The following is a 22,334-nucleotide window of genomic DNA, read 5'->3' as shown; positions in this document are numbered from 1 at the left end:
TTTCATGTATCTCTTACCTAAACTGAATAAAAACAAACAAAAAGATGGAGGACAAATATATATTAAGCAAACAGTATGCTATAAATTACACAAATTGAGGTATATTTATTTTTCAACATAAACATTTGTGACGTCATGACTTGATGACGTCACGATGGAGAGGGTTATGAATAGTTTAAATGTGAACTATACTGTAGTATTATTGGAAACTAATAATGTACATTTGGTGAGTTCGATTTCATTGCCAGCATGTACTAGTGGTACCTTTTTATTTATTAATAACATAGTAGACCTTCTTTCTGAATCATTTAGATATTTATAATTATCTTCAATCAAGATTTAAATCATATCAGTTTGAATCATTTTTTTGTTCTGATTGAATTTGATTGCTATTGATAACTTGATTTTAAAACCTGAATCAAATATAGAGCATGCACATCACTATCAAATGAACGTTGCTAGGGATGTTTTTGAAGTAAGATTTATCGTAAGTGAATTTTTTATCTTAAGATAAAAATTTAACTTACGAGTGGCTTTGTGAAAATGACTTAAGATTTAACTTACGATTATCGTAAGTGAAAAACTTAAGATAAATCGTAAGATTTTTTGTGAAAATGTCTGCTGGACTTTATGATTTGAAAGATGGAAATAATGAATTTGTGAAAAATAACCTAGGTAAAGCTGAACTTTTGAATGATTTCTTTATGTCAGTGTTCATTAATGAGTCAAGATGTAACTTACCAAATTTTGACTTGAAATATTAAGGCAGACCTATTTCTGAACTTGTAGTTGATAAAGACACTGTTTTTAAGAGACTTCGTCATCTTAATGTTTCCAAATCCATGGGCAGTGACGGTCTTCATCCTTGTCTATTACGAGAATCTGCGGCTGTTTTTTATGTGATCCTTTATGTAAGATAATGAAAAAAACCTTGAAGAATTGTGATCTACCAAATGCTTGGAAAGAAGCTAATGTTAAAGCTTTGTATAAAAACAAGGGTGATGAATGGGATCCTTCAAATTATCGCCCTATCTCTATAACTTCAATAACTTGTAAAATATGTGAAAAAAACTGTTCGCGACACCTTAATGCAACACATGAATATAAATAACCTTTTCTCGGATGATCAGTTTGGCTTTAGAAACAAAAGGAATTGTATTCTTTAACTTCTGACTGTTTTAGAAGATTGGACTAGAGCTTTTGATGAAAGTTGTCAAGTAGACTCAATTTATTTGGACATTGAAAAAGCTTTTGATACTATACCTCACAGTCGTTTACTCTTGAAGATAAAGAACTATGGTATTGACAATCCCATACTGAATTGGATACAGAATTTTCTCACTAATAGGAGACAATGGGTTTGTTGTTGAATATATTCTTATTGGTCTAATATCACGTCAGGAGTTCCCAAAGGTTTAGTCCTTGGTCCAGTTTTATTTATAGTTTACATTAATGACTTACCTCAAGTTGTTCAGTCTACATGTAAATTATCTGTTGATGAAAGCAAATTATACAGGTAGATTTATTCTCAAAAACTATCAGTCGTTACTTCAGCAAAACTTACTACGTTTATGTGACTGGTCAGCTGACTGGCTGCTTCAATTTTCCAATCCAAAATGTAAATCGATGCAGATTTGTAACGTCAAGCTTCCATATATCTACGGAATGAAAGACTCTACCAGTCAAAATATCTCTTTAAATAAAGTTGATAGTGGGAAAGATCTGGGCATCACATTTCAAGATAATCTTAAATTTGATCAACATGTCTTAAATACTGTAAACCGTGAAAAGAAATTAACAGGTTTAATAAAGAGAAGTTTTTCTTGTATGACAATACCTATGTTTTTGACTGTCTACAAAAGTCTGATAATATGGATCTTCTGTTTATTTTCCGTCTACAATGAAAAACATACAATTAATTGAAAATATTCAAAGAAGGGCAACTGAATTATTCCATCATTGAGAGGTTTATCTTACGAACAAAGACTTGAAAGGCTCAATTTGCCAACACTTTTATATCGTAGACAACGATTTGACCTCATTCAAATTTACAAAATAATCCATGGGTTTGATAATGTTGACCCGGATAAATTTTTCGTGTTCAATGATAACTATACACGCGGTCATATATTCCAGATATTTAAACCAAGTGTGAATAAAACACTAAGGAAAATTAATTTTCTATTAGACGCATCGACCAGTGGAATAATTTAGATGAAAATATTGTTCTCAGTGAAAGTATTTTGACATTTAAAATTCTACTCGACCGGAGCTGGCAAAGTAAAAGATTTGATATACGTGACATATATTGAAGTTATCTTTCAGATTATTGTATAGGAGGAACTTACAAGCCATCTTGGCTTAAATGCTCAGAAGAAGAAGGTAAAAGTAATGATACAACTAGACAATAGAATAGAGAAAACCAGAACCCCTAAAGAAAGCCAAACACAGCAAAAGTGAAAATGTTGCAGGCTCGGTTTGAGTGAGCCTGTTCATGGACGGTACTGTCAAGTGCAAATTACCGTCCACGCCCCCTAGCACCGGCTTAAGCAGAATTCAACATTTAAACACGAAAATGGGGAAATTTTGAATTAAGAAACATCCACAGATGTGTTCATACGGCGGTTATCATGGAACCTTCAATGTGACACAGTATTGCCATTCCATGAAAAGCGGCGTTTGGTCCGCAATTAAAAAAATGCGTGTGCCCTTAACGAGAATACAATGGGCGAAACTAAATAAAATGGAATTTTTAAAAGGGGATCTGAGGAAATCAAGCCTGCATATCACAGATAAGACGTCAAAAGACAATTTAAAAAGCAGGCAACATATCCTAAGGGTGATTAGACAGTATTCTAAGACACGCATCTCCCAAACAAGATATACAAAGACGATTTATTTATGTTGCTAAGTGATCAAGAGAAATAAAAACATCAATCTGTAAGAAAACTACAAAAATGACGAAAATAAAGTGTTATAAATAAGTCACAGTTCCTTCGAAATGAAACAACGTTCTTCCAAACTACCCCTGTCTTAGAACAAACTTTATTTCTACAAAAGCTTACTGCTGTTTCCTTTTCACAATATATTATAGCACTCTTTAAACTTAGTTTAGAACAGTAAGGTTAAAATCGTTTATTACCAGATAATAATGTTTCTTGAAAGTGATAAATTATTCCATATTTATTTTCTTATGACACGGCCAAATATATCCGCGTGCATTGATTTCAAATATAAGACGAAAATGAATGTAGACAATCTTTACTGAAGCAATGCTTTTTCGCCGGATATGCCTAATGATATTTCTGTTTAAGACGTCCACGTATATCGTGCAATGTCTGTGTCAATTACGCCTTTCACAAATCTATAACTATATTTAAGACCGCCATCACAAACGTTGGAGGAAATAAGCAAAACATGCATGAACTTCATCCATTAACAAAACACATGATTTTAGAATCAGTTAAAAACAAAATGTTTAAAAACCAGCTACTAAGTTGATACTGTTAACCTATTACCCGATATACACGCCCTTTAACGCCTTTTTCACCCCCTCCCTATTTGTTGTCCCAAATGGTGAAAAAATGCCTTATTTAGGCCCCCAACACTTGTTTTTGTTTGCGAAATGTTGCCTAAAAACTGACCAAGAAAATTCCGGACTTGTGAGAGGCTAAAAATAACCCAAGGTCGATCATAAGGTAATAATAATAATATGTGATTGTATTTAGGTCAATTCTTTAGGGAACTCAGTAAACGTTAACATTTTTAATTGTTCCTTAAAAATAAGACAATAAGCAGGTTTTTTTTAATATAATTCACAATTAAATTATGCAATTAAAAAACAAAATGAAAATATATTTTAATTAATCTTTTTAAATAAATGATATATCAAAGTTAGCTGGATTGTTTAAACGTTGTCAGATATTACGTTACGTAATTATTAAATACGTAGTTGAATATACATGTACAGTAAAGACTGTCTAAGTGACCCCTTGTGTATATCGACATTCTGTCTAAAGTGACCTTTGGTGCGCCGAACAGTATTTACTATATAAATTGTCTGTATGTCGACGATGATTAAGATTACCAATACGGTATATAAGCCGTGCAAAGCGACGTCTGGAAGGAGGGTTACTCGAATGACGTTACAAAAAATTTAAAGTTTTTAAGAAATTAAAATCATAGCATATCTAAGGCATAATGGGGCTTTAAGGAACTAAGAAAATGAAATCAAAAGATAAGAGAAGCAAGGCAAAGATAACAGTTTAGGACATAAGGTGAATATTACGGATTGGGAAACCAGAATGTGTACATCAGAGGTTTAACTAAAGGTTTCAAACAAATAAAAGAACAATTTCTGCCAATTTTTTTTAATATATTGTACATCAATACAGAATCCTAAACCTTTATCCATTTTTATTCTACTGTATGTGTTTTATTGTAGATCATGAATCTTATAAGTAGAATTGAATTAAAAAATTTCTTTTAGAAACAGATTTTTCAAATTATAATATAAATTACATTTTTAATCAATATTTATCTTTTAAATACTATTGTAATTGTGTAGTTTATCATTTTAACCAATTATAAATGCAATTTTAATACTGTCTTGTTTTTATAAATGGTATGTGGCATGTTTAATATATGTTTAATATAAATAAAAAATATAATTAAACCCTAAGTATGATACTATCCTGCCTTTCAACAAAATATTGGCAAAATGTGTTCATATATCCGACATCTGTAGACACTATTCACAGTGACTCCCTGTCTATAATTACCTTTTTTCTTTTCTCCCATCGAAGGTCACTGTAAACAGTTTTTACTGTATTATCTCATTAAGTACTATCAGCAAAACTACATGTTTTAAGTCAAATATATTTGGTTGTATTGTTTCTCTTTGTGCTTGCATACTCGTGAAATCTTAATATGAAAACCAGTATACGTTTTGATTAACATTAATCTGTAAGAAAAATACAAATGTATCATAACATCCTCAAACATTCTCCTGAATTTCCCTGTAATAATATTTAACAATATTAAATGTGATGGGATATATGAAAACAATTGTTTATTACAGTATTTTAAACGATTTCTTCAGACAATCACAGATGAATCATTACCAATTAGTTTGCCGTTTTTATTTACATTACAATGATATTATAACAGCAATATCCAGGGAAAGGCGATAGTCTTAATCTAAGTTACCACGTAATAATTCAACTCAAAATTCATTACAATAGGAACTACGATTCCTCAAAGGGGCAATTCCGATTTAATCTAGAATTTTCTTTGACTTTCGTTTTATTGTTTTCTTCGACAGAAAGAACAGACTTCCCAAAACTCCAAAACTTAAACAGCTACATAGTCAGTTTGAATGACCATGTCCACGGACGATTGTGTAAGCTTTTTGTCACCAGCAGAATTTAAAATTTGTTCATGAAATTAATTTGATATTAAGTTAATTCGCATATGTATCAAACGGCAGTTAATATCAGGAAATCGCCAATTTGACACGTTCTGGCTTTAACAAGAAAAGCGGCAAAATGGTCACTAAGTAGGAGAATGTGTGTTTTCAAAACGAGAAAACGTTGGACGATTCTCTTTCTCAAGAATTCTCTTTATACATGTACAAAATACAAGGTGATTCGTGTAATTTATTTTGTCATTGATGACAGACAATCTTAACATAAAACGGTTGATCTGGGATATAAGACAATAAATGGAACTGTATAAATGTCGACTGTAGTCGTCTGGCCAGATGGTTAATACCTGACTTATGTGATATTCGCTTATATAGTATTCGCTTGTAACGTTTGTCTATTTTTTGTCCATTTTAATTATCTATGTACAAATCCAAATTCTCTTAAATATATTTCCGTGGAATGAAACATTTAAGTTCTATTTGTAGATTTCTCTTAAGTTATTTGTCTATGACTGTGACAAACGTGATATAATACATCGGATGTTTTGACTGAATTATTTATTATCATTAAATTAAAACATTTGATTTTTGATTTTTGCGAAATTGTTGGAAGACAAATTAAAGAATTGTATTAATACATAAAACATCAACAAACTATATCATTTATGTATAATAATGATAATACTTGTGACATTTTACGTTTCGGATCGAAATATCCGTTCCAATGGTACCCGCCATTTATCGGTAACGAGGTTAGCAAAGTTGCCGCCAATGAACGGGTATTTCCGAGGCGGACATTCAGATAAGAACCGCAAACACATGTCAGATATTTTTCTTGCATATTTTACCCTGTTCTACTACATATTAATGGTTTGCTACAATAACATATTTTTTCATAGAAATTAATGTCATTTCATCTGTAACTATTTTCTTTTCATTCATAACGGCGCGAGCACGACATCCTTATTGATTCGGAAAACCTCAAAATTACGTCATTTTTACAACGCTATAATAACAAAATTTTAGAACACTCAAATCATCTGGTCTCCAGATTAAATTTTCGGCATGGGTAAAACCAACAGAAACACAGGTGTGACAGAAGAAAATGTGATTATGTAAATTTATCAACTGGATAAAGTGTTCTTTCCTCGGTCTCTTCGTTTCAAAGGAAAAATTATTTGTAGTTAGGTTTATTTCTTAGTAAAAATCAAGCTGATGGCTTTTGTAACTGTCTTGAAATCCATTGACTATAAGTTAATTCAATAAATGGCAACTGGCTTTTTTATAAATACAAAAATTCAGTGTCTTCTTTAATTGTTAAAAACAATTGAAAAATAAAACTGGAATGCATATTCTAAGAGTCATATACATTTTAAAAATTTTAGACCTTAAAAGCATACAGTTTTATTTTTTTGATACCGTTTGCTCTACATATGGCCAAAATGGTAATTTTAAAATACAATAAAAATATATATTAAAGTTAAAATGGCTGAAGAAAGCATACAGAAAATGCTTTTGGTTTTACAGGATAAACGTTTGTTCGATAAATTATAGCTAAACAGATTTCAACTAATCGCGTTCTTTTTAATAATCTGAAAAGGGACGAAAGTGACGACCCATCGGTAGCAATGAAAGCGACAATAATGAAAGTGGCTGACTCGGTTTGATTTATCCTGTTCAGAAGGGGTAATGGAAAAGTGCAACATGCCTCTCTCCCGCTAGCAATGACATAGGTGGTATTAAACCTTCAACGTCAAATGTGCGTAAAAGGACAATATAATAAAACAAGATGCAAGGGGCGTGAGGGATGTTGCAGTTTCTTTACTGTGGCAAAATACAAATACGCATTGCTTTGAGTCTTTGAAATTATAAATTGAAACCTATTAAATCTGTTATGTATTTCATATATAAAAAGTATGAATAATTATTATGGAAACACGGACTGACCGAATGATTTGCAATTTCGCACAAAAGTAATTGGTCATTTGTATATCAAATGGTACATAAATCTCAATCTGTCCAGTAATGCGAAATCTACGGCATAATTTCGGGTAATTATGGATCATCCCTAATACAAATAGGTGTTTTGATATTAACTCATATTGCTTTGACACTTGCCTTTTTCAGACAAAAGATACCAATTAGTTTTTCCATTGTTGTAACAATAAAGTCAGACAGTGACACTAAAAATATTTTATCACGTAATAGTCTAATTTAATCAATCACATGAAGAAATACTATTCCGGAAATAATACTCATAGGAACAATTCTATAAATCAATAAAATATTCATGAACTGAAAACTTTGATGTTGTTTTCAACTGCATATGAATCATACCGACACATATTCCATAAGATGTTTTAGTGATTAAGTTGTGAGAGAATTCTCTTTTTTTTTTTGTTTTGTTTATTTTAACGGATAGCTTTTGGGTTTTTTTTCATTTTTGTATTTTCTGATAGCAGATCAGGAAATACAATGCTGACATTCAATCTCTGGCACAGAATTTAACGACAAACCTGACAACAGCTTAAAACAAGCGATGTAAAAGAAGAAATATTTTATTTTGTTACAAGTATCCAACAAATTACAACGGTCAATATTCAAGAAAACTACAAAAATCACGAAAATAACACGTCATAAATAATTCAAAGTGCCTTTAAAATGAAGCAACGTTCTTTCAAACTACCTATGTCTTGGAACAAACATTTTTTCTGCACAATCATAATGCTGTTTCCTTTTCACTATATATCGTGACACTCTTTTAAACTACCTACTGTAGAATATTAAGGTTCAAGTCTGCCGTTACCAGATGTGTAATGCGTATCTTAAACAGCACACCTCCTTTGAATTTCTAGTCTTTTTTTTAAATATTATCACCATGTTTCTTGAAAATGATACATTATTCCATAGTTATTCTTTTAGACGACAAATTTATCCTCGTGCAATATATTTCACATATAAGACGAAAATGAATGTAGATGATCTTTACTGAAGCGGCGATTTTTCGCCTGATATTTTTGGTAAAGACGTCTACATATATCGTGCAATGTCTGTGTCAATTACGCCTTTAACAAATCTATAACTTTTAGACCGCCACCACAAACGTCGGAGAAAATAAGCAAAACATGCGTAAGTTGCATCCATTGGCAATACCCATGTATCAGAATGAGTAAAAACCGAATAAGTTTAAATCAATACTATAAGTTAATATAATTATAATTTCAAAATAAATAAAAACGTATATGTTTAGCGTACCTAAATGCACACTGAATGTACTGATGTTATATTATATTTAATATATCGTATTTAAAATCATTACTCTAGTGTACTCAGTAACATTAACATTAATTATACATGAAAAGCAAGACAGAAAAGATAAACAGTACATTGTATTCTATCATTCTCAATTAAATTAGGTAATTAAGAAACAAAGACAGTGAATTAGTATATTAATGTTGGATTGTTAAAACGTGATAAGTCACTACGTTACATTTTTACTCGATAAACGTGTACATTAAGTATTATCTGGAAACTACATGTTTTGTTTAATCACATATTTCTTATTTAATTGTTTCATTAAATGCTCTTATAATCGTGTAATCTTATGAAAACCACCAATTTACGTTTTGATAAACATTTATCAGTAAAAGGGATATCACATCTTTGTCTTAGGAATTACAAAGAACTCCCAGTATACATGTACAAATACGAAATGCAAAGTACAAGACTATCGTATGCAATTCTTTTGTCATTTGTGAGAAACGATTTTGTTTACATAAACGGTTGATTAGGGATTACAGACAATAAATGAAATCATATATATGTCTGCAGTCGTCTGTTTACATGGTTGATTCCTGAGTCCTGTTTCTTCACGTGCAGTTTTTATTAGTTTCAACTATTTATGTACAACTTCAAATTCTGTTATACGAGTAGTGTTTAAATTTCCGTTGAATTAACACATTTAAGTTATAATTGTAGATTTTTTCTATCATTCAGTTATTTTTTTCTATGTCTATAACATACGTGAATAAATTGGATGTAATGATATCATTATTTAGAACATTCTTTTATAAAATGTATGTCATGCTAGGACAACAAATTATTATTTTTGAATAATGGTGATTATTTATTGCTGCCAAAAGTTATAGCTCGGATAAAAATACCCGTCCCGAGGGTACCCGCCTATTAGGCTTGCCCATAATCGGGAACCCGATGAACGAATTTACAGACCTTAACCCGAAACACATGTCATAATTTCATTTTTGTATACTTTACCATTATTTTCCTATCTTTTCAACTCCTGGCGGTTCTCATAACAAAAAGTAATAACTGAATATATCCGGGGTATATGTATGCTAAATGTATGAGTTGTATTTATCCAATTGAAATCTAATTCATGACATAGATAAATGTTATTGTGTGTAAATGCGCAACGGCAAATACTTTGAAAACTTCTTTTGATTATATTTTTGACGTTGATATTTATAATTTTAGTCGTATTGTTATAACATATGCCTTTTTTCAGAAAGAAAATACAAATAAGTGTTTCATTTGTAGTAACGATAAAGTCATACAGTGACACTTATAATCTTTTGTCATTAATAATCCAATTTAGACAATCACAAGGTGAAACGCGATTCCTGAAATAATACTCATAGGAACAATTCAATTAATGAACATAATATTTATGAACTGAAAAACTTTGATATTGCTTTCAATTGCATATGAATCAAATCTACACATATCCCAAAAATTGTTTTGGCGAAAACGTTGTAAGGAAATCTTTAAGAAGCGCGAAAATTGAAAATATTTCAAGCTCGATTTGATTGAACGTGTTTTTGTTATTCTATATAGGCGGGGTAAATAAAGTAATTTTCAGTTCAGATAAAATACTGTTCAGTTCTGATAAAATAATGTTCAGTTCTGATACATTTTGAGAAGTTTTTAAAATTTTTAAGAAACATGATACCAATTAATGTTTATTGTGAAGGGACGGCATAGTCCTCAACTTTCACTTACATTTTTAACTTTATAAATACAATAAAGTTCAGAACTGTAATACAAGGAATGTCAGTTATGTCATAGGATAGGAGACGTATTAAAAATGCCTCGCCTTATATCAAAATGAAATATACATAACTTATATTAATGGATGGATACCTACTCTGACCTTTTATTCGAATAACAATCAATAACAAAGCAAAGTGTATTTGTGTTATTCATTTTGTCATTTATTTGAGGCAATTTCAACCATCTGGGATTTAAGACAATAAAAGAAATCATAATATATCAGTAGTTTTCTGGGTACATCTCGAAATTGTATCGTCTGCAATAGTTATTTTATTTGCATATTAAATACGCTATATCAGAATACAGAAAGTTGATATCTTGCCCAATAATATGGAATGTCAGTTGTTAACTTTTTCTTTTACCGCTAATTTATTCCTGAAACGGTTTTTAGAATTTTATATATTCTGAAACAACACGAAACTAAAGTTGTGTTTGTATTTTGTTGATCTTTAAACTTCTGTTAGGTTCTTAAAATGATGTTATCATAAGGTTGACCTCCTCTTTTTTAATAAATAGAATGTAAGTTTATTAGACTACATGCAATATAAGTTTTAAAAATTACAAATAACATTTTACGCAGAAGCAGAGTTAAAATTTGCACCATAGAAAAACAACTGTATCTTTGAAATTATTTTTACTCAATGTAAGATAGTATTAGGTTAAAGCGCATGAGTTTTAACTATTTATTTTTACGCAATACGTCAAAATATTTTTGCAACGACCTGTATATCTGGCTCCTCCTCTTAACAAGCCATTCAAGCTCGTTCGCGCATGCTTAGTAGGCTAGGTATATAAACAGAGCACGCTTCTGCAAATTCCTTTTAGATCAAGTCTCCGAGCCTGTGAAGCTGACCTGAAAAAACATGGAACAAGAAATGCCGAAAGACACATATGCCCCCCTTTCTAGCCCTTGACACAGACAACAGGTCATTTTGTTATTATAATAGAAGCATGCCATAAATGGGTACGATTAACACACAGGATAAGGCAATTGCTATCTACTTATGCCATGGAACATTTTATATTTGGATTTCATTTAAAAGAAATTTCGGACAAATGTAAGTTTGAAAGGTAAGTGTAGTGTTAGGCTTGAGACAAAATAGGTAGAGCCATTCTTCTTTATTCTCATCGAAAGTATGAATTACGCAAAACAAATTTATTACCAGTTAATTAATTTAAACGGGTCTGCAGAAAATACACATTTCATTTCTGCAAAAAGATTTGTAATTCTATTTTCATGTGTTCAACGGACTGATCAAAAACTGCTGAATTGTTAGAGTTTATCTTTTAATGTAAGAAGGTTATATTACGCATTTATGTAGTGATTGTAACATGAACTTCATTAATTTCTTTGGCATTATTCAGGGTAATTGTTGATCATGCCTTGCATGTTTTGTATTGATATTAACTCATATTGCTTTATCACATGCCTTTTTCCAGACAGAAAATACCAATTAGTTTTTTTTCCATTGTAGTAACAATAAAGTCATACAGTGACTATTTCAAGAACGAAACATTTCATTTAAAATCCTTTGTCATGTAATTGTCTTATTTAATCAATCACAAGAAGAAATACGATTCCCAATATAATACTCATAGGAAAAATTGTAAATCATTACTATATTTATTAGCTGAAAACTTTGATATTATTTTCACTTGCATATGAATCAAACCTACACATATTCCATCAAATGTTTTAGCGATAAATTTGTTGAAAAATTTCTTTATTTTGTTTCTTTTCATATATTTCGTTAGATTTTTTAAAGTTTGTTTCATGGAGTGTTACTACAGTTGTAAACTATTTAACATATACTATCGGGTAATAACCAAGTCAAAAAATAGTCTTGACTGCATCAACAGCAAACGAGCTCCAGTAATATTTTAATACTCTTATACTCTCATTCTGATCTGATCCTACAAATCACTCCTGCAATAACATTTATCAAACATAATAGTATCAAATTGACAAAATTATTTCATTTGCATAATGATCTCTTTTTTTCGAATATAAATCGGCTATTAGTGTGAAAGGCAATTTTCTTTCATTTTAGACTAAGTCATTAGTAAGAAGCTATTTAAGCTTCGATTAGATAAAAAAAAACGAAATAGAGAGAAAGAATCCCTGTTAAACGTCTGAAATGCGAAATTTTAAAATGTTTAAAGGTCGGTTTCACGGTTTATTCAATATATGTGGTAGTGTTCTTTATGGATTTTTGAATGGCGTAATTGACAAAGACATGGCGTGATATATGTTTACAGTATTCGTCCTAACCGCGAATGACATTAGAAATATCCCGTAGAAATGTACCGCTTCAGTACAGACTGTCTTTTTCGTCTGATATATGAAAAATTAACGTGGAAAAATCTGTTGTCTTTTGTTTTTTGATACAGAAGAACAGTATACATAAAATTATGTTCAATACTGAAAGATTTCTAAGACGTTTTATCATTTAAAAAAAAACATGATATTAGTGAAAGGATTACGAAGTAAACTTTTACTTACATGGTTACCTTTATTAATACAATAATGGTCAGAACTGTTATACAAGGAATCTCAGTTGTGTCTTAGGACAAGAAACGTATCAATAAATGCATCACCTTATATTCAAATATATCATACATAACAAAATCAATTGATAGATACCTACTCTAAACTTTTATTTGAATAAATAGATTTAAAAACAAACATTGCAAACATTGACATGTGCTTTTTGATTACAAACATGTTCAAGTGAAAGTTTTTTTACAATCCACGTATCTACAAGAATTAGACAGGTTAGGGAATTATGCATATGCCTAACATGTCGCTGATCCTGATCCTGAAAAGAAAACATCCGTTATATATCTCTATACACTAGTTACATTTACTTCAGAGTCTTATAATAATGATGGCAAAAAGGAAATGTTTTTTAACATTACTTTAGAGAATTCTCCGCATACTTAAACAATAGCAAGGTGTATTTCTGTTATTAATTTTGTCATTTATGTTAGGCAATTTTCACGATCACGATTGATCTGGGATTTAAGACAATAAAAGAAGTCATAATATGTCTGCAGTTTTCTGGCTACATCTGGAAATTATATTGTTAAAACAAAACTGCTATAGTTATTTTATTTGCATATTGAATAAGCTATATCTGAATACAGTCAGTTGTTAACTGAACAATAATATCGAATTTCAGTCAACTTCCATTTATCGCTAATTTACATTGTATTCCTGAAACGGTTTTTAAATATTTCATATCTTCTGAAATAACACAATATAAAGCTATGTTTGTATTTTTTTGATACTTAAACATACACCAGGTCTTAAAAATATGTTGACCTCCACTTCCTAAATCAATAAAATTGAAAAAAAAACAAGAATACAGATCAACAAGGCAAAGGCAACGTTCACAGGATGCGGCCCCCGGTACACTCAAAAAAAACCTAGAGCGGACATAAGGGTGAAAGGAGTGGGACATGTAATGTGAAATAATATTAACTTAAGTGGGCCCATAGGGGAATTAAAGGGATAAGGGCTGTAAGGGTGAAAAGGTGGGGTGGTTAAAAATAGGTGAGAATAGGGAATTGAGAAAATACTTACCGTCAACGACAATCCAACAAGACAGACTTCACAAAACATGTAAACATCCAAAACAAGTAACAATACAGACATGAAAAACAAGTGAAGGAACAAAGAGGGGTACCGCCTTGGAACGGTCAGTGGTAGTTTAACCACTGGGGAGTTTAAACCGGTTTTAGGCGCGCCAAACCTCACTCTTAGCCCCAATATGTTCCTGAATGACATAAAAGTGTAAATAAAAATAATCCCCGCCAAGTGAAATTCTAACAATGGTCATGGTTAGATTAGACGAAATAAATAAATCACATACAAAATTATGTAAATATGTAGAAAAAGGTACAGCCTAACGACCATTACCAAAGTACTCTGTGCCTTACAGGAAGGCAGAGCAACAAGAAAATCACCTACAAGGGCCCGACGAAGCAAGACAGAAGACGAACATTAAGACAATTCAGTCCCAAAGGGCTTTAAGAACTGTCCATCATAGAGTCTCCCACTTAGTCCGTCAGATGTAATTAAAAGAGGAAAGCGTAGCGTCCAACTGTAAAAGGGTTGAACACCAAGCATGCGGTATGCCTTAAAATAATTGGGTCATAACCTCTTTTAATAAACCGTTTGATAATTTTAGTGAAGACGGCAGAAAAATTACTATGACCCATGATCCTACGAAGTTTGTAAACCACATCTCCATAGAAGTCAGGTTTGCTAATACCTAGTCGTAAAAGAGTTTTTAAATTACAATTAAATTTTAAAACTAAGTCTGAATTACGATGGTAAAACTTTGTAAAATATTTACGCAATTTATGATAGCGATAACCTTGTTTAAGAAGTTTGTTAGTAATAAATAAATTGCGCTCATTAAAATCATCAACACGACTGCACGCCCTAGCAAATCTAATTAATTGAGAAATATACACCCCATATGATGTAGCATGAGGTACATCTCCATCTAAATGTGGATAGTTAACAATATTAAAATCAAAATCATCTCTTTTATCGTAGATTTTAGTTACTATAGTATTGTTAATGATAGAAATGTTTAAATCTAAAAAAGATGTAATAACGTCTGAAGAGTTAGTTTTATTCAATTTAAGTTCACTGGGATATATTTTAGAAACCAATTGATCGAAATAAGGATTATTCATGTTAAGAATGTCATCTAGGTAGCGGGAAGTGTTGTTAAATGCATGTATAATTTCCTGATGTGAAGTAGGGGAAAGACTTAACATAAAATCCCTCTCATAGCAGTAAAGAAATAAATCAGCTATCAGGGGGGCACAATTAGTTCCCATTGGAATGCCTATTATCTGTTTGAAAACTGTATTACCAAACCTGACATAAATGTTATCTAATAAAAAAGAAAGTGCTTTACAAACTTCGTCACAGGTCCACATTGTATATTGTTTAATGATACCATTGGTAAAGAAAGCCTTCTTTGAATTGCAAGCAAGAAACGTGACCTGTTCTCTTGCAAATGTTTTTTGAATTAAAAACTACGTAAATTGAAAGTTTATTAAATTACATGCAATTAAAGTTTTAAAGATTACAAACAGAACTAAACGCATTAAGATTGAGTTATCATGTGCTCCTTATAATAAACAATTGTATTTTGAATTCATTCTTAATCAATGCCAAATGTAAGATAATAATTTTCATTAAACATTCAAATAACGCAAAGTAAAGACGTTTACTACTATTTCTACTTTTCAGGTATTGGCACAATTTTGAGCCAACAATTGTTTTTATATGACATAAATGTTTCACATTCCAATACAAGCAAAACAATATCATTTTTTCTCTGATTTATAATAACATCATGATGTATTGTTGAGCTGCATGTGTTACAGATCAACAGAATAAATAATTAATTAAATAAATAAATATATAAATACATAAATAAATAAATAAATAAAATCAATAAATAAATAAAATCAATAAATAAATAAATAAAAAAGAAAAAAAATCTAGCGAAAAATTGAGCCAGATATATTAGATCTACGCCTTTGATCAATTCATTTAGACAATAACACGCAAAGTTAACGAATATGGAACACATAATGTGAAGTGTTTATTTAGCTTAAGTTTTTATGCGCTCTAAAATCAATGTGATGATATGATGAGCATGATGATAGCAGTTCTAGTATCTATAGCCGTGATCAATATAATTTCCCACGTTCTTGTCGTCGTGATGATGATTATAATGATATTAATTATGACAATTGTAACAGGGATCAATCGGGTGATTATTCAATTTTTGCTGTTGTTGATCTTGATTATGATTATCCTGAACTTAGTGATGAAAATCAGCATATAGATACGAATTATCGTCATGATATCAAAAAGTGATTATGATAATAACAATATTAATGGTCACCATGATATGACAAAATGTTAACGATGATAATCATAACACTAGTATCCATGTTGATGATGATAGTTGATCACGATGAAAGTCGTAGTGATGTAACAATTCCTTATATTTATGATGCTGATGAGTGATGATAATCAGCAAATTTAGTATGATTTAGTTTGAAGTTCATTATTATTATCACATAAGTGTAGATATACTTTTTATTACCCTTCAAGACATTTTCCCAGTTAAGATTGGATATTGATCCGCCGACAGAAATTGATATAACCGAGCCAGACAGGTTATGTACACAGTATATTTCCCTTTGGGTACCCCACGTTGTAAACGACATGCGCTGAGACGATGCGCATACGGTTTGATGTTGCGCAGCCTTTTGATTGCTGTATATCAAAGCACTCTTTAAACGACTTTTGTACAAATTAAGGTTCAAATCAGGTCTTACAAAACCTTTTTTGCGTATCGTAAGCAGTACATTTCTTGTGAATTTCTAGTTGAATTGAAATATCTAACATTTACATAATGCTACAAACATGTAGCTTTTTAAATATTATCATAATGTTTCATAAAAAAAATCCATATTTACTCTGTTATGAGACGACAAATAATCCGTGTGCATTTATTTGACATATAAGACGAAAATTGATGTAGACAATCTTAACTGAAGCGGTGCTTTGTTGTCGGATATGCCTAATGATATTTCTGGTTAAGAGGTCTACATATATCGTGCAATGTCTGTGTCAATCACGCCTTTCACAAATCTATAACTTTTAGACCGCCGCCACAAACGTTGGAGGAAATCAGCAAAACATGCGTAAGCTGCATCCATTGGCAATACACATGTATCAAAATGAGTCAAAAACGAATAAGTTTAAATCAACACTATAACTATTATATTTCGAAATAAATAAAAGCGTATATGTTCAATCCTATCATTTCATACACTGAATGAACAGTTATTGAATTATATTTAAAGTGACATTATGTTCACATTTTTATAGTTTCAAAATCATTTTAAGTCATGCGTTGTTTATTGATAATGTGAAATATATTTATATATTAAAATGAGTTATGGCAAAATGAAAACTTATTCTGACCTTCACCTGTTCACTCACTTATTCCCTTGGATGGGCATAATGTCATTTAATATATTGTATTTAAAATCATTACTGTAGTGTACTAAGTAAACATTTCCAATAATTGTCCGTGAAAAGCAAGACAATTAGTAGTATTTTATAATTCACAATTAAATTATGCAATTATGCAATTAAAAACAAAATGAAAATACTTTTTAATTAATCTATTAATACAACTATTTATACAACTGATATTTTAATGTTAGCTTGACCGTTAAAAGTTTTCAGATATTAGTTTATTGGTTTATTTAATTTCATATATACAAACAATGTCATAAAACATGTACACAATCATTCTGTATAAGAATTATAAAAGACAACAAAATCGTACACAGGAAAACCTCCTTTTCACTAAAACCAGGTACATTATGTTATTTTAAAAAGTCTAAATAATTAAGCCAAAGAACCTGTAAAAATACATTGCTAAACGAAATAATAATTACTTAAAAAAGGAGATGTAGTAAAAATGTTAGACTTGTATAATAAAAATGAGTTAATTAGTCATAGTGTCAAAACCTTACTTCCTTTAAAAATAGTTATTTTCAGATCATTTAATAGCAACTTAAAATGTATTCTTCCTTTGTTAAAATCTAAGACCATATGAACTTATTATAAATTGTACTTATTTGTAAAGTCACACGGTAGTGGTATATTACAATGTTATTAGTATTCTCACTGTACAATACATTATTTTAATAAAGAATATCACAGCAGGTTTTGCGAGCAATCTTGTCATATGGGTGTCTTGGTTGGCAAAAAGGTACGTAACGTTTCATCTTTTGACATTAAAGAAAATAATGACAGGTATAGTGAGTGTAATCTAGCAATGGTTTCCTTATCATAATGTTACCTAATTGAATATATTTCCAAGTACATTAACTGCTTGTTTTTAATTCTCAAATGTTTCATTTAATTTTTGTATGGTGCTCGTATTGTCGTGAAATCTTATGAAAACCACCAGTACACGTTTTGATCATCATTTATCTGTAAGAGGGATATCATAACATCCTCAAACACCCTACTGAATAGCCCTTGTAACAATATTTAACAATATGAAATATGATGAGATATTTAAATGAATTGTTTGATTACAGTATCGCAAACGATTTTCCATAGGCAATCAATACTAATTAGTTGGCCGTTTCTATTTACATCATAATGATATCATAAAAGCGATTTCCAGGGAAATGTGATAATCGTATTCTAATTTATCACGTGATAATTCCACTAAAATTCATTACAATAGAAGCTACGATTCCCGATTTATTCCTCAAAGGAACTATTTCATTTCAGTCTAGTTCTATGCACTGGCATACTGCTGTAAAAATACGCAGGTACAGTATGTATTATTTTAGTTTTTTGTTCCCTGCGACAAAAACCAGACATCTTAAAACGGCAAAAGTCAAACTGCTATCGATTCAGTTTGGGGACGAAAGTGGTAAATAAAAGCTCCTCTAACCAGCAGATTTTAACATTTATTCATGAAATAAATGAAATATTAAGCTAATACGCTGATGTATCAAACGGCAGTTATTATGAAATCGTCTATTTGACACGTTTGGGCTACAAATGTATAACATGAAAAGCGGCATAATGGTCACCAAGTAACAGAATGTGTGTGCCCAAAAACGAGAAAATGTTTCCATACATGTACAAACACAAACAGGAGGGAGATGCATGTAATTTATTTTGACATTTATGACTGACGATCTTAACATATAACGGTTGATCTGGGATTTAGGACAATAAATGGAACACTATAATTGTCTGCAGTCGTCTGGCCACATGGTTAGTGCCTGACTTATGTGGTATTTGATTGTACCTTAAGTCCATTTTAGCTATCTATGTACTCCGTTGAATGAGGATATTAAAGATTTATTTGTAGATTTTACTTAACTTACTTTTTCTATGTCAAAAACATACGTGATATAATACATTGGATGTAATGATTGAGTTATTTAAATCATTATTAAATTAGAAACATATGAATTTGATTCTGTAATTGCTGGACAACAAATTAAAGAAAATAGTTCAACAAATACAATTGTATAAATACACCATACATCAACAAACTATAGAATTTATGTATAATAATAATAATAATAATAATAATAATAATAATAATGATAATAATAATAATAATAATAACAACAATATTTGTGACACGTTGCGGTTCGGATCGAATTAACCGTCTCTAGGGCACCAGTCATTCGGGGTTAACGAAGTTTGCCGAGTTGCCACCAATGGACAAAAACCCCGAGGGACTGATGTTCAGATCTGAACCGCAAACACATGTCAGATATTTTTTTCTTGCATATTTTACCATTTTCTACTATATTTTAAATGTTTTACCTTAATAAATTATTTGTTCATTAAAATTAATATCATTTTATCCGTAACTATTTTCTTACTAAAGCGTATGAATTTACAACTTCATTCAAAACGGCTTGAAGACGACATCCTGAATGATTTTGAAAGTCCCACATTTACGTCTTTTTAACACATTTTATTATTTAAATACGCTTAAATAACGTCATTTTTAAGAACTCAAGCCATCTTGTACCCAGATGAAATTTCCGGCATGGGTAAAACTGACGGGAAAAAAGTATGACATGCAAGAAGTGTGTTCATGTAAATTTATCAATATGGTAAAATGGTCTTTGCACGATATCTTCCGTTTTAAAGGGACGATTATTTGTAGTTAATTTCACACATTTTCTTGTATAAATCAAGCTGATATAACTCTCTGAAAATATATTGAATAAAAGTTAATTCAATTAAAGGCAAACTGGCTTTTGTTGTTAATACAATTATTAATTCCAAAACTTTCAGTGCCTTCTTTTTTCAAAGACCATTTAGAAAATAGTTTTTAACAGATATAATTAGAGTTATACATTTTAGAACTTAATTAAAAGCACTTTGCTTTTTTTTAATACAGCTTATCTTTGACATCTGGCCAAGATGATAAAGACAATTTGAAACAAGTGCTGAACACAAGAAGTTGCCGAGAAAAGTATATAGTTTTTGTTTTATTTTACAGAACAAAAGTTTGTTCATACATAGCAAAACTGCTGATCCAATCAAAGCAAGAAAAACGAAAATATAATACGAAAATTGCAGACTTGGTTCAACAATTGATTTTGTTCTAGAGGGATTATTGAAAATTTTAACATGTCTTATACCCACTAGCAATAGCTTTAGTTCAACACCAATGTGCTGATATGATTTATCCCGAACGACAAAGGGAGATTTGCACCTTTTTCATAATATCCCTTATGGACCGACTCAACCAAACCGAGTCTCAATTTTCACGTTATTTGCTGTGATTAATGCTTCCAATGAATAACTTTTGTTTTTCAGATATTTCTTGAATTCCAAACACGGCCATTTATATTTTGATCCTCGGCCTTTTTTGCACGGATAGAGCATTTTCGTTCTTTCGATTGTTGACACGAAAATGAATTATAAAGTGTCATCTTGAAAAAAAGGTAACGTTCAGCTGAAGCATAGAAAAATATCTGCAAAGTCTATATCAATAACTTGATTTACAAACCAGTTACAATTTGTAAGGCAATAGTTTCCTTGAAACGTTCTTTTTTTAATTCATATTTATAGGCGTGAGACAAACTGGTAAAACTATTGATTTTAATCGTCAAAAGTACGAAGCGCGCTAAAGAAAAAAAGACAATAAAACGGTTCAGAAGTTTCTCAACAACAAACTGTTTTCCGATTAGTTTTGTTTTTTAATTTCACAATAAAAACCTATCAGTATTTCGTGTTGTGTTGTTGTTGTTTTGTGTTCTTTTTTGCACAACGCTCTAAACTTTTGTGTGCCTCTTCAACGATATATCAGGCGATAATTAAGACAGACAGGCTTTCATTGAAATAATGTTTGTTTCACTAGTTCTTACTATTTGTATCTCTCGTAGGAACTACTTAACACATTGATTATTTATAGTAATTTGTCACATCCATCTATTCAAGTTTTCTTCTCTCTAGGGACATCTTTTTTCTGTCCTTGCATAACTTCCTTATGAAAAATGAAAAATAGAGTTATTGTATAATTATTACCGTTTCTTTACCTAAGTCTATACAAGGCATTTGAATTATGACTGTTGCTAAAAATGTATGATTTTTAGAATCGAGAAATTCAATTTGATTCTTACTTCGCTAATATTTTCAGTATTTTTTTTAAAGTAGAAGGGACAACATCGAGGTGTATTTTGGCATAACGGGACAAATTGAGATTTATGTACCATTTGATGAAGGTGCGGAGGAATTACTTTTATGCAGGATTTCAAATCATTCAGTCAGTCTTTTTTGTTGTGAAAAATGGTCCAAAAATAAAAACCGTTTCAGCGCCTTTTAACTCAAATTGGTAAAACAGTGCTAATATACCATTTTTTAATTTACTATCTCAGGCATATCTTTAAGGCAATAGAGTATTATATTATATTAAGATTATATGGCGTCCTCTGTTATAGGAATTTTATCTGATACATGAAACGGGGACCATTGCTATTGTTGTTACTTTCAAACTTACTGGCAACCAAAACGTACAATACACTTGTTTAGTATAATAGAATATTTAAAACTGTTCATGAGGAAACTTTTTTAAATACATTTATTATGCTTGAAAATAACGTTCATACTTTTGACCCGTTTGTCTCTACTAAAGGATGTACCTGCATTTTATATGTTTTGCCGCTTTCGAATAGTAAAATTCGCATAATTTTAATGCGCTTTCTGTTTTGACTTTCATTATGAATA

The sequence above is a fragment of the Ruditapes philippinarum genome, unplaced genomic scaffold (assembly GCF_026571515.1).
Source record: "Ruditapes philippinarum isolate M1 unplaced genomic scaffold, ASM2657151v2 ctg2436_1_1_1_1, whole genome shotgun sequence".
NCBI classification, from domain to species: Eukaryota; Metazoa; Mollusca; class Bivalvia; order Venerida; family Veneridae; genus Ruditapes; species Ruditapes philippinarum.
The sequence above is the reverse complement of the archived record's forward strand: the minus strand, read 5'-3'. Positions refer to the sequence as shown.